At 44.1% G+C, this 17028-nt stretch overlaps 2 long non-coding RNA genes across 2 annotated transcripts in view; one reads left to right on the top strand and one right to left on the bottom strand.

The window, feature by feature from the left end:
• Window positions 1–4330, bottom strand: part of LOC137622082 (uncharacterized) — a 151126-nt gene extending 146796 nt beyond the window's left edge. Inside the window, exon 1 of the long non-coding RNA XR_011040351.1 lies at window positions 4180–4330. This is a non-coding gene — a long non-coding RNA (uncharacterized lncRNA). The remainder of the gene's footprint in view (window positions 1–4179) is intronic.
• A 276-nt stretch (window positions 4331–4606) lies between these two features.
• Window positions 4607–17028, top strand: part of LOC137622074 (uncharacterized) — a 75568-nt gene continuing 63146 nt past the window's right edge. Inside the window, exon 1 of the long non-coding RNA XR_011040349.1 lies at window positions 4607–4858. This is a non-coding gene — a long non-coding RNA (uncharacterized lncRNA). The remainder of the gene's footprint in view (window positions 4859–17028) is intronic.

Raw genomic sequence — 17028 nt, 5'->3', positions numbered from 1 at the left:
ACCTTTGATAGGGAGCTCCTCGCCGTCTACCTTGCCATCCGCCACTTCAGGCACATCCTGGAGGGCACACCCTTCACCATCGCGACAGACCATCAACCCCTCGTACACGCCTTCACAAAATCGACAGACGCATGGTCCTCCCGACAACAACGTCATCTCGCAGCAATCGCCGAATTCGGGTGCACCATAAGCTACGTTCCCGGAAAGAAATACCCAGTCGCAGACGCCCTTTCAAGGATAGAAATCGACGCAATCCACCTGGGAATTGACTACGCCAACCTCGCATCCGAGCAGCGCACCGACCTAGAGGCACAGGATCACCTGACGGGGCCATCTGCGCTCAGCAAAACTGCAATTCCCCTCGGGCCAGCAGGAGTAACTATCCTCTGCGACACCAGCACCGGCCGCCCACGTCCCTGCAGAAGAAAAATATTTGACATCATCCATGGAATTTCACACCCCTCGGGACGCACCACTGCTCGCCTCCTGTCTGAAAAGTTCATCTGGCCAGGGATCAAAAAGGAAGCCCGGGAATGGGCGAAGACATGCATTAATTGCCAGACGAGCAAGATAAGCCGTCACACCGAATCGGGGATAGGTGATTTTCCCCAAGCGAAAAGACGTTTCGGTCACATCCACATCGACGTCGTGGGACCTTTGCCACCTTCGGGATCTGCTCGCTACCTGCTGACAATCATCGATCGCTCCACGAGGTGATTGGAAGCATCACCGATGACCGAAGCTATGACCCAAGCAAACGCCGAAGCCCTTTTGTCAAGCTGGGTGAGCAGATTTGGCATTCCTGACAACATCACGACAGACAGAGGCCCGCTTTCCTGTCAGAGATATGGCTCGCTCTGGCAAACCTGATGGGAACGACACTCCACAGCACCACGGCATACAACCCCGCAGCAAACGGCATGGTCGAACGAACTCATCGCGCCCTCAAGGCGTCCCTGATGGCGAGCTGCACCGACGGGGACTGGAAATCATGACTTCCTTGGGTACTTCTCGGCCTTCGCACCGCCCCTCGCGCAGATGGCAAGCCATCACCCACTGAAAAAGTTTACGGAGAGGCGCTCACAGTTCCTGGTGAATTCTTTTCCACATCAACCGACGACACGCAGCTGGATCATCTTAGGGACATCGCCAGAAAGTTCAGGCCATGTCTTAAAACTTACCAGGACAGAACTAAGCATTTCAAGCCGAGAAACCTGGACGACTGCAGGTATGTTTTCGTCCGTGTCGACACTCATCGACAGCCGCTAACCGGACCCTACCAAGGCCCCTACCGAGTAATCAAGAGGACTGGGTCTCAATAAACCGCGTGAAACCGGCGTTTTTCGAAGGAAGCGACACTGCCTCCGCAGGACCTGGCAGATCCAGAGTGCCACCTCAAAACAAGGCACCCAATGAGAAGAAAAGCAACAAACGACGACGAGAGGTAGCGATCCATACGCCGACCGCCGACGCGCCCCTCCGTTCAAGAACAAGAGGAACCCTCCGACGCCCGAAACGATACGAAGACTAGTCTCATCAGCCCTCTACACCACCTGATATCTTGGGGTCGGAGTACTTGTAAGGACATCGCTCCCTCCGTCGTCCAGCATTCTCATCGAATTCTCCATTTCATTTAAATTCTCTTTTCGCCACACTGTGGCTCACTGTATATATTTATTCCGCTCCCTCAGAGCTACAATTTTATGTATTTATCATTTTGCTACCTATTTCTTTTTGACTTGTATTTCAAGCATTTGTACGTGTGAAAAAACACACATATTGTGGCGGTTAGTTCAAGCCAGATTGCTGCCTCCGCGCATGCTACTTTTCTGTCCGCACCTTGTATTATATTCTCGCACATATTTGAATAAACCGTCAGTTGTTGTTGGTGATAGCTTGTCTCACTGTCCTTACAAAATAATAGTGATGATAGCACTGAAAATTTAAACCAATATCTTACTCGTATTCAGGAATGGATGATAATTAAACAACTATAACTAAATGAAAATAAAGCCAAGTTAATGGTGGTACAAAAGAAAAACAATGTAAGACACCTTGGTGGCATCCAAATAAATATTAACGACACAGGCCAGGTATCTAGTATGGTTTGTGGGTAATTGTGTAGGAGACCTCCGCGCTCGATTTAAAAGTTTCTAAAAGTAGAAAACGAAAGAAAACAGTAAATTAGAGCTACAGTTACCTTGAAACTGTGAGATAATCCTCCTACAACCACCTAACTCTTATACAGAAAATGTAAGCATAAACCTACTACTACAATTATGGGGGGCCTCAGTGGGAAGCGGGGTTTTTGGGTGGGGGGAGGAGGAGAAAAGTGATTTTTCGGGGCACTACCGAACCTAATACAACTACCTACCCTACCCTGGGGGCCATGTACCCCTACCTAGGCCTACCGGGGGGGGGGGGGCTCCTGCAACCCCCCCTTAAGGCCACAGTAATTTTCAGGGCACCACCGAACCTAAGACACCCACCTAACCTAGCCTATGGGGCCCTGTACCCCTACCTAGGCCTACCGGGGGGGGGGTGTCATAGTGCACTAGTTTGTCTGCGGATTATAGTGGTTACAGGGCTCATTTGAGCAAAAATAAGACACAGTCAACAATAACAACAGACTTAAAAAATTCAGGGAAGACAAGAGTAGCGTGAGTTTGATCGTCGATATTTCGACTATTAATGAGGTTACACAACGTTAACGTAAACTGCAAACTACCACATACCTTACTGTTATGGTGTAGGTGGATACAAATCTGCTGCTGCCAGGAGGAAGTGATGAAGTCTTTTGGCTAATTTGTTGTAATCTATACGGCACACATTTTCACAATTAGGGCACTTTTTCTCTGCCAAAATCAAACCATGACGTTGAGCAAATGCAATTAGCAAATCAACTTTCCCTGAATAATGTACACAAAAATCCCCATAAGAAATAAAGCAATTGTCACAAGTGACACAGTCGGAACGGGATGAAGGTCCTGCTAATTGCTCCATACTTCACGGCAAAATGAGCTTTTCAGTTTGAAGGGAGATCCGAGACGTGCAAAAATATTCCTCCGCGGAACTTCACGTAAACTGTGGTAACTGGTGGAAAAATAGCAGGGATAAGTGAAGTAATAAGTGTCAGCATTGGCTAGATTTGTAAAAACCGCCATGATTGGTTTTCAAACAGTGTGACGTCAAGAAAACACCTATTATTGGTTAGAATAGCATTGAGAACTAGTCTGCCATACGCAGTAAGGCGGTGAAACAGCTCATTTTAGCCAAGACATCACACAGTAAACAAAAACAAACACTTAGAAAAAATCCAAGTGAAACATAACTATACACTCGAATATCTTCGTTAAATAGAAGCTGCTCATATATTGACTATTATATAAGCGTTCTATATGATATAATAGTGAATTGTAGGTGTTTAAATTCTTCAAGATCTTCAGCGGAGCTCTCCTACACATTTACCGGTTTGTGATCTACTGTACAGTAGGTGTACCACTGGACTGTAATTTGTCTCTTGGTGCTCAAATGAATAATGTATTACTGGCAATACCTTAAAACATTGCATTTGCAATATCTGGATGTGTGTTTTATAAAGAAATTTGCGACTAACTGTTAATATCTGAAATGACTAGGCCTACTGCAACTCTATTACAACCTACTCAAAGTACAACTTGAGAAGTTACAAATTAAAACAGAGAAGCAATATTGATAAGGTGTGTCACCCAGTGAAAGGATTACCCATGTACTTACTGAACCAATTTGGCTGCCTTTTGGAGTTAGCATAATTCTAAGATATATGCAATGACTCATCAAGTTATCAAAACCGGATGTCCAAATATTTCTAAGACTTGCTACATATTATGCAGCCAACAAATTGTGTTGACATGATAATAGTTTCAGATGCTTTTAAGTTTGGGGAGCTAAAACTACACTTTCAGTAAGTTGAAGACTCATATTCAGGAAAAGCTGAAAGGGCCGTATATTTAACAATTAGCCTAACCTTAGAGAAAGTCTATCTATCCCCAAAAGCCTAACGCGGATTACGCTATGATATTCTCAAGTCTAAACACTTAAGAACTTATAAAACAAACAAATCTTGTTGGTCCAGACCAGAGAATAGCCCTTAAAATAAGTGAAGGTAGGTTAAATGGAAGAAACCTTATTTGTACTCACCACCACGAAATTATACAGCTGGTGTAAAATAAACTACTGTATAGTACATACCAATGAAGCTGACAAATTGACTCAAGCAATGTCTAGCTATGGCAGTTTCAATGTTACACGTCTTCGCGTTCGTCTCATACTAAATTTATAAAATGCGAAATGGGTTTACCTTGCAAAATGTTAGGGAATCGCCGTTAACAGGCGTAAAATAAGCGATCATGTGACACACCAATTTAAGAAAACATTTTGCAATTAATATATAGACTTGGTAAATTGAATTGGTTCGTGCAAACTACTAAATTATATATTCATTATCGACCGTACGTAATTTAGATTCAAATGCTTCAGATTAGTTCTGAATCCTTTATACTTTAATAACAAATGAATGTCGGGAATGTTTATTTACATACGGTCACATCGAGACTCGTCACTCGAGTCACTGAGTGGTTGTGTCTTATGGTTTTCTATCCATTGCCACGTTGAAAAGCTAGCCAGCTGGCAATGGTCACATTGCTATTCTTCAGTGTGAAGTCAATACCGTTATTTCGCCCTCCCCGGCCCCAACGCCTTGCCATGTGGCCAAAATTCCGTGAATCATATTTATATACCATTCATCTTTGTGTCCAATATCACGGCCAGCCCGTTTCTTGGATAGTAATCAAGAACTATGTTTCTTTACCATTTCCAGGTAAGTTTTTCTATAAAATTTGAAAATTTTGTTACAATAAAGGAGCTATTGTAGTATGTTGGGATGGACCTGGTCAGTAAGTAAAATATGTGTAAATATTTGCTATATCACAATATTTTTAGTGAAGAAAAGAATTGTTCCCTGTGTATTAAGGTTACTTTCAGTTGTTCCGATGCAATAATTGGGGGAATGCAATAATTGTTTCATGTTAGACGTTTTAAGATTCCAAAAGTTATAACTTAAAAACCACATACATTTCCAAAGGAGAAACTCGCAGTCACCAATTAACCTAATTTAGGAGCTGTGGTAAAATTATAGAATATTGTAATAAATGGTTTCTAAAAATTAAGACTTTTTTTCATGCATTTTGTGGTATGGATATTTTTGGGTTCAGTTATAGAATGGTGCAATATTAGTTAGGACTTTGAAACTCATCTAATTAAGTAGATCTTTGCAAATAGGCTACATTATTTTGAATCCCTAATACTACTGGCAGAAACTTCTATTAACGATGATTCATATTTTATTAAAAAAGTACCGTTTTGCTCCCGTTGTAATAGCACATATTATATGATCCTCCTTCCTCCTAGTTGTTCAGAAAAAGACTGATGCGTGATCCTTCTGCCATAAGTTACTTGTACGAACAGAGTAAAGGGCCCGTTTTATATTTTAAACCTCTTTGTTATTTATTTTCAATCTTGGAACATGCAATTGAATAGATCTTTGCAAATAGGCTACACCATTTTGAATCCCATATACAGTACTGCTGGCGGGAACTCCTATTAATGATGTTACATATTTTGATAAAAAAAAAATAACCATTTTTCTCCTTTTGTCATAGCACATATCATATGAGCCTCCTTCCACCCAGTAATTCAAAAAAAGACTGATACGTAATCCTTCTGCCATAAGTTACTTGTACGAACAGAATGAAGGGCTCAACGTTTTATATTTTAAACCTCTTTGTTATCTATTTTCAATATTGGAATGTGCAATATAATTATAGCTCTCATTTTATTGATCATGTTAATAATAAAAGGTTTTGGTAGAAACGTGTGTTTGATATGTTTAGTCTGATCATCGGAAAGGGAAGCCAAGTCTATGTTCAAGCAGATCTGGAGTGCAAAGCTACATCTCACCCCTTTTTTAAGTGTGTATTCACCACTTTAAGTTTGTATAATTGATAATTAATGCCAAAATACTATCCCTCGGGTCTAATACGAGTAGCGAAACATAGTCCACTTGCCAGAAAATAGGAGCAGTGAGAGGGTTTAACTGCGAGCGAAGCGAGCATACGCTAGAACGAAAACAATGAATCATTAGCTCAATTAAGTAACGAAGTATTCGTAATACGATGAACACTGCTATGAATGACTATAGAAAATGGGATGGAAACCCGGTTTTCTATGCGTCCGGAAGTCCTGGTAAACAAAAGCTTCAGTGTTTTGACAGTGTTTCATAATGCTTACTTAGTTTTGATTACTGTAACTAGTTTTTTATTACGATAATCGTGTTTTATGACGATGAATGACAGGAACAAAGTTTAAAAAGCTGATTTAAATATCATTGCAATTAGACAAGTAGGCCTACACTATATTTTAAGGTGTTCGAATGTAATTGATGATAACTAGCACAAAGCCATAGCTTTTCAGTTATGGTAGTCGACCCTCCATAACTCAATAACTATGGATCCTCCAGGAATCTTTATCTAAAACGTTCTAAACACCGCAAGATACATTATGAATCAGTCTTAATTTTTATAAACCGATTATTGCACTATTCTATAATTTTACCCATTTATGATAATGATTTCTGGCAGAAATCCATAGTTTTTGAGTTATGGTGGATTGATTACTATAACTGCAAAGCTATGGGTTTTTGCTAGGGATTGTTGTCAGTTATCTTCCAAACACTTTAACATAGCCTACTGTATAGGTCCTACCAGTCTAATTGTATGATATTTAAATTAACTTTTTAAACTTTGTTATTTCTGCCATTCATTATAAAAACCAGTCTTTGTAGTAAAAAAAAAAAAAGTTACCATAATCAAATCCAAGGAAAAGGAATGAAACATAGTCAAAACACAACTTTTTGTTTGCCAGGACTAACGTACACATAGAAAGCGTGATTTTCATTCCATTTTGTGGAGTCGTTCATAGCAGTGTTCATCTTATTACAAATACCTCCTTACAGTACTGTATTTAATTGAACTAATGATTTATTGGGTTTTTGCTCTGCCATAGCTCTCTTCGCTCACAATTAAACATTATCTCATTGCTCCTCTGTCCTGGTAAGCAGAAAATGTTTCACTATGTGCTTTAGCCCCGCATGCTAGTATTTTGCCGTTAATTATCAACTAACTTAATAAAGGAGTTCTAGCTTTGCACTCCAGCCTGTTAGAGCATGGACTTGGCTTTCATTTCCCATTATCAGACTGAATATATCAAACATGCGTTTCTACCCTAACCTCTAACTATTAACATGATAAATGAAATAACAGCTATGATTATATTTTATATTCCAATATTGAAAACAATTGTGAGGCTTAGAATATAAAACTTTGGGCCCTTCATTCTGTTTGAACAAGTAACTTAGGACAGAAGCACCACCCATCAGTGTTTTTATGAACTATTGGGTGGAAGGCTTCTTTGGCCTGTGCCAAGATGACTAAGGGAGCAAAACGGGAATTTTTTTATTAGAATCTGTAACTTGATTAATGGAGATTTCCACTAGTAGTGTATGGGAATCAAAATAGTGTATTTTCAAAGATCTATTCCATTAGGCAAGTTCCAATGCCCTAACTAATGTTGTACTCTTCTATAATGAGACTGAAGTAAAATAGCTTACTATTGTCTTTCAGACAAAGATAAACAGCATTTTACTTTTTAAGAAAATCGATTTGACAAGTACTGTAATAAGAAATGGTAAATATATGATACTTTAATTTATAGCCAAATACATGCACCCTATATTTTTCAGTGAAATTATAGAACAACATAGAACTACGTTTCCAAGAGAAAAGATGTTTCCAAGATGAAAAACGACTTTTCTTACAGTAAATAATGTGTTTTCAACGAATTTGATCTTTATTTTTGCCGCAAGCAAACCGTTCTCCCGCTATTCCCCTCTTTTTGACAGACACAGGTGGGATACCTGGGACTTACGGTGGGTGAAAACAAGAAAAAACTTTATTATTTAACACTTTCAAGATATGTAAAAGGCTACAGATTCTAACGAACCCAAAAACCTAACCTAGTAGTTCCCAGGTCACAGACTTAACCGGGAACCAAGCCCCTCCCGGACCCCCCTTCCCAGGTCACAAACCTACCCAGATGACAGACTTAGCCAGGGACAAGTTTGAAAGACCAAAGTAGAAGCATGTCCAGTGCATTTTCTTTGAGCGATTACAAGGGTAATTTGAGGGTAAGTGCTATTTTGAATGCAAACCATTGCCCTTGTTTTTACACCTGATTCATATTACACAGACTCTGACTGTTAAGGTAAGACATTATAGACTAAGTCAGCCAAAGCTAAGGATACAGCTGTGTAAGGGGTGGGGGTGAAGGGCCCCCATGTGTAGTTAAGGATACGACTTTTAGGGTAGGTTAGGTTGGGAATTTTAGGTTAGCTGGTGTTCTTGTGTTTACTTTCCTTTTAAAGAACAATGTTAAAAATTGAAAAGTGTTTTTGAAAGGAAACGCATCTTTAGAGAGAACGATGCTTGTGAGATAACTTGGGCAGTTAGTCCATAGGCTTTATTCCACCCTCTTTCTTTGTATCTTTACTGTTTTCTTGTTAGTATTTTGTTTGTTTCTGCTGTTATTATCTTCTGTAATTTGTTGATTTAAATTGTATCCCACCCAAACCCCTGATTCCACCATGGGGTCCCCCCATTACTGTAGGGGGTTATGTTGGGTGGTGGTAATTGATAAACTATACTTTGTTCCGTAACTGAATACAAACCACGCTATTTACATGGGGGGTAATTACTTTGGCGACAGCCGATGACTTCGCTCTTGTTCGTGAGAGAGAGATTATTAAGCCTACGCTTTTTTCCCATAGAACTGGGAGAAAGCTTGTCTTTGGCGATGTCCTCCTTCGGGAGGACTTGTCCCTCGTTCGCGAGAGAGATATTTTACGCCTACGTTTTATTCCCATAGAGCTGGGAGAAAGCTTGTCTTAGGCGATCTCCTTCGGGAGAACTTCCCTCTCGTTCGCGAGAAATAACTTGTTGGAGCTTGCTGATCCACCAGGGGCGGTGGCAGAGCTTTCTCCTAAGCAGGTTATCCCTTCGGGGGGAACGAGTCTCTCGTCCTCAAGAGAAGACCACCTCTGCGGTGGTTCTCCTTCAGGGGCGGAGCGAGAGCCTTCTCTTAAGCAACATTCTCCTTCGGGATACAAACCTCTTATGCGGAGGTGTTATCTTGAACCTGCTGGTTCTCCTTGATCCTTTGGGGTCTCGTTCGATCACCCTTTGGGCTGGTGTGATCGTTGAGCCTTCGGGCTCTCGTCATGTTGATCCTGCGAGTTCTCTTGACAGTAGGAGTCCTTTGGGACTCCGCTCAAAACCTTCGGCTTTCAGTTACGCTGGACCTTTGGGCTCTCGTAACGATGGTAACGTTGAGCCTTCGGGAACTTGTGCCATCAATCACGCTGACCTTTCGGGGTCTCGTGACAGAGGAACCTCGGTTCCTCGTTATGCTGATCTTTCGGGGTCTCGTAACATTAGTTATGCAGAACCCTTGGGCTCTCGTAACTTTAGTCACTCTGACACTTCGGTGTTTTGTGACAGGGAAACTTCGGTTTCTCGTTGCGCTGACCCTTCTGGGTCTCGTAACATTAGTTATGCTGAACCCTTGGGCTCCCGTAACTTTAGTCACTCTAATACTCCGGTGTGTTGTGACAGGGAAACTGCGGTTTCTCGTTACGCTGACCACTCTGGGTCTCGTAACAATAGTTACATTGAACCCTAGGGCTCTCGTAACTTTAGTCACTGACACTTCGGTGTTTTGTGACAGGAAAACTTCGGTTTCTCGTTAGGCTGACCCTTCGGGGTCTCGTAACATTAGTTATGTTGAACCCTTGGGGTCACGTAACTTTAGTCACTGACACTTCGGTGTTTTGTGACAAGGAAACTTCGGTTTCCCGTTACGCTGACCCTTCGGGGTCTCGTAACATTAGTTACGCAGAACCCTTGGGTTCTCGTAACTTTAGTCACTCCAACACTTCGGTGTTTAGTGACAGGGAAAGTTTAGTTTCTCGTTTGCGCCCATCTTTCGGGGTCTCACAACGCAGTTCACGCGTAACCTTTGACTTCTCGTGACCATAATCATACTTATATGACGGAGTTTGCGGGCTCTCGTTGTGTTGACCGTTTGTGCTCACACAATACAGGCTATCGTGAACCTTCGGGTTAACGTAGTAATAAGTACTCTCGCCACACTGAGAGCTCTTGTGCGCAAATTGGTGTGCACGACCATCCTTTTGCGCGCACGACCATCCTTTTGCGCGCACGACCATCCTTTTGCGCGCACGACTGGTTTGTCGTGCACGAAAAAAAAAATTGGCGCGCACGACTGGATTGGCGTGCATGACCAAATTGGCGCGCACGTCCAATTTGGCGCTTGTACGACCAAATTGGCGCTCACGACCGATGTGGTGTGCACGACCAAGTTGGCGCGCACGATCGGATTGGCGCACACGACCATATTGGCGCGCGTGCACGACCATTTTGGCGCGCGTGCACGACCATTTTGGCGCGCACGGCCAACCATATTGGCGGGCGCGCATGACCATTTTGGCGCACACAATCGGATTGGAGCGCACGACCATAATGGCGCGCGCACGAACAACGAGGCGCATGTAATCAGTTGAAGTGCGCGAACAACTCTTATGACAGAGTTTTTCGGACCCTGGTTGCGCGAAGTGTTCACGAGTGCACGAGAGTTTTACTCTCATGACAGAGTTTTCGAACTCTCGTCCCGTGAATTGTTCGCGCGCCCATCGTCATCAAGAGTTTTACTCTGATGACAGAGGGATGCCTGCTGCCCAAGGGTTTACAAATCTCTACAGGTAACTATGACACAGTTCCTTTGGGTCCTGGTCACGTAACACGATTCCTGAAAATTCCATCAGGAATCAGCGACAGAGTTCCAGCGGGTTCTCGGCACAACATCCCTTAAGGTCGTGAGAAAGGAATTCACAAATAGTTTCTGAACCCCTAGGTTCTCATCCAAATCTTTCTGTTTCCGTGATCCAGAATTTTCTGAAAACTCTATGGTCAACCCCCCTCTACGGGATGGGTCTCCCAAAGGTGTGACTTTATACGTCACTCTACACTCCCAGTTGATTACTATATCAGCTAGTCTGGTTTCGCCAGCACCGTTCCTTTTGTTTTTGAACGAACCACCATTATCTTCCCACTTCGAGTGGTTTGGTTAGCAGACGGAAATGAGCGGGGAATGAAAAATTTTCTACATCCCAGTTCATTTCCCCTGGCAGGCCTTATCTGATTTAGATGGTAGTTTTCTCACTAGCGAGAAAACGTTCGATGGCAACCTCTTTGGCTAAGCGGTCGATGGCAATTATGTCTGGCCTTCTTGAAGCAAACCCCCACATACGAGACTTCACCCTTTTTCGGGAGACTCGTTCCTGAGAAGTTTTTACAAAACTTCAATGGGTTTTAAAACTTCATGAAGGCCGTAAGCCTTCCCGGAACATGCACTCTAGCCAAGACAAAACCGCGAGGTTATTGTCTTAAACTCGGTTCTACCGTTTGATGGAGGCAGCCTCCCCGTTATTGTACCCGGGGTATAACGACTTGCCGTTTTACACGATAGCCTTTTGAGACTTTTTATTCTATCCTTACAGGGTTATTGTTTCGAACAATTAGTCCCGAAGGAACATTGTTAGCTGACGTTAAAGAACGATAGCAACAGTGTGGGCATCTATTCATTACGTTAAGAATGTTTCAAACCCCGCCCACAGGTAAACAGACATCCGTTTCTGTGTAATGAACACTGGCTAGCCCCTCACATAAAGAGGAGGGGTATCCAAAGGGGAAATGATTGCCTCTGTAACTGTATATTTTGTTTGAGAACATGTTCGCTCTCATTCAAGAAAATATTCCAGTTAGTCAACGATCAAAATTCTTTCGGCAATAATGTTGCGATTCGTCGTACATACATTATTCTCGCAACCGGATTCGTTGTAAACGTTTCCTGGAGGCAGAGAATACGCATCCGCTAACGCAAATGGACAAGTACATATATGCGTGCAAGTGATCTTTCTGCCAATAAGGGCTATATACATCTTCCAATTATAAACTCCATTCTATTAAGTTGTATATTTATATCCCTTACTGAAACCAGGTTATTCAGTACATTACTTGGCTACTTTTTTGTAGCCAGACATACGGCATTTACGTTCTGCCTCCTTATCGGCATTTTTTCCTTTCCCCCGATCGGAAGTCTTAGTCTCCTACAAAGGCTTTGGCTGGAAACTTCTCATGAGCATTTCTGTTCCCTAGTAGGGAATATTTAATATAAATGCTAGTTTACCGATTGGAGACGGAGAAGTACGAACGTTTTTGTCCTAAGAAGGAGAAACCTCCGTTATGAACGTTTCCAACGTTCTCCAACTGAGTTCTGGACACGACTTTTAAGTAGAACTACGCATGTATACTTGTCATGTGCACAGTACGGTGTTACTACTCCATAGTAGACTTATGCTCTTTACCCACCCAACAATACATTGAAGATACGTCTCAATCCCCTCTTGGGTTTGGTTGGATGTGTTCGGTGATTACCGTACAGTCTCTTGTCCGGAAAGCGATCTCTATGGAGATTTGCTATTATAACATAAGCTGTACTGATTAACTGGTTTACCGTTTGTTATCGGTCATATTCGGTCAATCACACTGGATTAGTGGCAGTTGGAGGGAGAACAGGCTGTTCCCCTTCGTTGCAAGAACGTGCAATTACTTACACGTCTCGACATCATCTTGAGGTGTGTTTATTGCTATGCACTCCCCACCCCTCACCACTGGACAATCCGTGGATGATGGGTGGCAGACGAGAGCTTCTGTAAAGAGGCCTGTCTTCTCGTCTTCCCTCTGGACCTGATGCTCTCTATAATGCATCAAAAGAGAGAGAGAGAGAGAGAGGGGGCATATGCCATACCATTCCATCCTCGTCTGTTGGCCAATTCAGAATGGTACCAGCATTCACCTCTCTCAGAGAACCATCTAGCAGTACGAAGCCTCAGATGGACAGAGGACAACTAGTTGCCCCCATCTGCTCGCGTCATTCCTGGTATAGGAATGTGCTTGCAAAACCACCCTGATAGTGGGCTCCTAGTGTCTTGGAATCATCTTGTATCCAACAAAGTCTTAACTTTGTGGGGTCCCCGACTGTGGTTATGCTCGCAGCAGCCTTGATCTTCAGGCTCCCACCCGACCGTTCCCCAGGCCCTCAAACAAGATACAGTATATTCCAAGATCGGTGGGGCGGCCTAGAGGTGTGCCTTGTTTCCCCCCCCCCCCCCATTCGGTCTGGTGAAGAAGTCCTCAGCCAAGTCAGGGTAAGCAGGATCTTATTAATGACTCCAATAGCTTCGCTATGGTATCCTGCAGAATGGTTCCCAGACCTTCTGCAGCCCCTGACGGAGCTCCAATAGCTTCGCTATGGCAACCCGCAGAATGGTTCCCGGATCTTCTACAGCTCCTGACGGAGTTCCGAGGGATCTTCCTCCATGGCACGATCTTCCAAGCAGCCACATGCTAACACTTTCCTAAGCCGTAGCTTTGCTTCGACTTCTCGCCTGGGACAATCCTACACCACCCCTCTGAGAGAGGCCTTTCGCAACAGATTAAGGAAAAGATATCTAGGCTCCTCAGACACTTTTCAGCGTCGGTCTTCCAGGCAAAGTGTTTGGTCCTTTGTGACTGATGTAGTGGAAGGGGATTCTCTCCCATCGATGCCTTTACTTTACAAGTGTGAGATAACTTGTCCCCCGTCGGATCTCAACCTCCTCCTGGGAACGCGGTTCGAGTCCTTCAGTCTCTGAAGGCCCCTCTCTACGAACCTTAGGCCCAGCAGCAGATCGCTTCCTTACACGGAAGATGCCTTTTCTACTCACTTGGGCTTTTGACCAAGAGAGTTAGTGTGTTGTATGATCCAACCTCTGATGTCTCCTACCCTAGGAGACGGGGAGAAGTAATCCTCAGCGGCGTCCCTGAGTGGATTGCCAAGACTCAAATCCGAGTGTGCTATACCCTAGGTGCAGCCCATTTCGAATGAAGAGTCTTCGTTCTGTAACTGGAAACCCATCAACTGGGGTTTTACCCAGTGAGGAGTCTGTGGGGTTACCTTAAAAGAACGATACCAGCTCGCCCCCTTGTGTCGGCACTGTTGACCAGCACGGGGAAGGTCAAGAGGAAGACCTCAAGGATTTCCTTCCCCTCTGGGATCTGAAGGTAATTGAGGTTACTCTTAATCTAGACTCTCCTCCATCCTAAGACCCAGAGCTTGTAACGTCACTGGCATTGCTACATCCCTGGCGTTCAAGAAACTACTCTGTGGTGCAGATACTTTAAGTGGGCATGTGGAAGCATCAATCGACCTTCACGGCCCACTACCTGCAAAGACGTAACCCACAAGAACATGGAGACCTTTTCCATTGGTCCTGTGGTGGTCGCACAACAAATGGTCTAAACACTTCAGGCTCCTTGATGGACAAGTAGCAGAGGGTTGAGGGCTGAGGCTACCCGGATTAGTCTGGGGTGAATGAGTAAGAATGCCTGGCTCCTTTCTTCCTTTCACCTTCTCCCCTCTGGGGAAAACAGCTTCGCAAGCCTCAGCATAGCTGACCTCACCTAGCTGCAGGTAAGACCCATTTCCCTTGTGCCTCCTAAGTATAGAAGAATACTGTCTTACATCGCCAATATCTTTTAGAGGGAGGGTATTGGGTAAGTCTTTAAGAACAATAGGTTCTGTACTCGAGTTCCTATGTTAAAGACAAGCCACACTGTTAGTTCCACTCACACTCAAGCTTCTGCAGGCCGCTATCAGTGCATTACCTCATATCGGCACTTGATTTTAGCGAGGTTAGGGTCCCTTCTACTATCGATCACAGATCGAAATAGAGAGGACCCCGGGTCATAACCAAGGCCAGTTGGTGAGGACTTCCTCCCTCCTAAGAGTAAGTCACCCTAATAAATAGCGAATGTTTGTATCTGTGTCGGAACAAATAACAAATTTGGAAATAATCTGTATTTTTCCTAACATACAAACCTGGAGCTATTTATACAAATTGGCCCGCCACCCTGTCCCCCGAGAAGTCCTGCCATAAAGCAAAGTGGTTACTCAGCCTAGAGGTGTGAATGAGCGGGGTAGCCAGTCTACCCCATCCCCCACCCGCTAACTAGCGGATGGGGTAGTTATCCCTCACTAAAATTATCATGACTCGTCTTTCAGCTGCGCCGAAAGTAATACCCTAATAAATAGCTCCAGGTTTGTATGTTACGAAAAATACAAATTATTTCCAAATTTGTTATTTTCATAATAAAATAAATTTTTGAACTTACTTACTCGGCATAGTGCCGGCAGAGCCTCCGGAACTTGTTGTTCTTGATGAACTTGTTGAGTGGAGACAAGTCCAGAATGACTCTGAGTTTGTCTGAGTCTTTCTTGGGAACACAAAATGGCCTTCCCTGGAACTTGATGGGCTTCACTTTCCTTATTACCTTCTTGTTCAAGAGTTCTGAGGTATATTTTTCCAAGAAGGGGGTGGAGTGTTGGAAGAAGTCTGAAAAACGGTGTGGAGTTCTGCTCCATTTCCACCAGAGTCCATTTGTGATTAGGCTGTGTGCCCAGGGATCGAAGGTCCAGCGATCGCGAAAGTGAGGCAATCTGCCCCCTACCTGGAACCCCTCATTGCTTGGGGGTCCTCTGGATTTGTTTCCGCCACCACGTCCTCCTCGGCCCCGAGAGAAGTTACCTCCGGGAGAACTTTTCTTAGGGCCTTTTCCTTTTTGACTGGGGCGAAAGGAAGTCGACTTCCTCTCAAAGTTAGGGTTGAAAACAGGCGACTGGGCTACCAGTTGTTGAGGGACCATCTGGAAGGTGGTCTGAAGCATCGTGGTCATAGTCACGGCCAGGAGTTGTGCAGGTCTACGTGGTCTCCTTGTCTTTTTATTCTTGGGCTGGAGACCTCCGTCTGAGGAAGATTTCCTCTGAGTTCATGCCCCACTTTTGGAGAAAGTTCCTGTCCTCCATGGTTGCTCTGGCAATGATCTCTTGGACCAGTTCCTGTGGGAAAAGGTCTTTACCCCAGATGCTCAAGGTAATCAGCTTCCTTGGTTCGTGTCTGATGGTTGCTGAGGCCAAAACGAACTCTCTACAGGCTCTCCTCGCTCTGAGAAAAGCATATAAGTCTTTCACAAGGGTACCCATGTGAGACTTAGCCAGGAAGATGAACATTTCTGGGGCATTATGTTGACCTGCACTCATTTCCAGGCAATTTTGATGAGAAAGGGAGGCCACAAGTCTCTCCTTCGTCTCCTGTTCCCTCTTCAGAAGATGGTCTGGCAACTGCGGAAGGTTCTCATTGAACTGTTGGCCTGCTATCTCTGGATCCAACTTGGAGACGGAGAAGGTTAGGTGGACATCCTTCTACTTCTCCTCGCAGGTAGGCAGTGCTAGAGAGAATGGTTTGCATTCCTCTAGGGTTGGGCAGGATTTGCCCTCGTCGACTGCCTTGATGGCAAAGTCTAGTTCTTTCTCCGAAAAGGGGAAAGAGATGGAGGAAGGTACAAGAAAAGTGGGATGTCTCTTGCTCAGTGCTGAGACTTTGGAGTTGGTGTACCCGGCTCCTTTCAAGGTTTTCAGGAGGATGGCTTGCGCCTTGCCATGCTCGTAGACAATGACCTCTCTGGGTACCGTTTCCTCACGGGCTGCATGTTCATCCCGCAGTCTCACGTAACAGTCTGGGTAAGCTGAAAAGTTAGGCCAGAACTCAAGGTCTTCAATCAGTTTGGCCCCCAACTTCTCCGAGACGAATAGTTTCCCATTCATCATGGGCATATGCTCCGCATACCTCCAAGGGTTGGTTTCGGAGCAGGAGGGAGATCCAACACTTTAAGGGGCTTCTTAGTGGAGCTCTTGGTAGGT

This window comes from Palaemon carinicauda, chromosome 2 (genome assembly GCF_036898095.1).
Source record: "Palaemon carinicauda isolate YSFRI2023 chromosome 2, ASM3689809v2, whole genome shotgun sequence".
Taxonomy (NCBI): Eukaryota; Metazoa; Arthropoda; class Malacostraca; order Decapoda; family Palaemonidae; genus Palaemon; species Palaemon carinicauda.
This window is presented reverse-complemented; position numbering and strand designations above follow the sequence as displayed.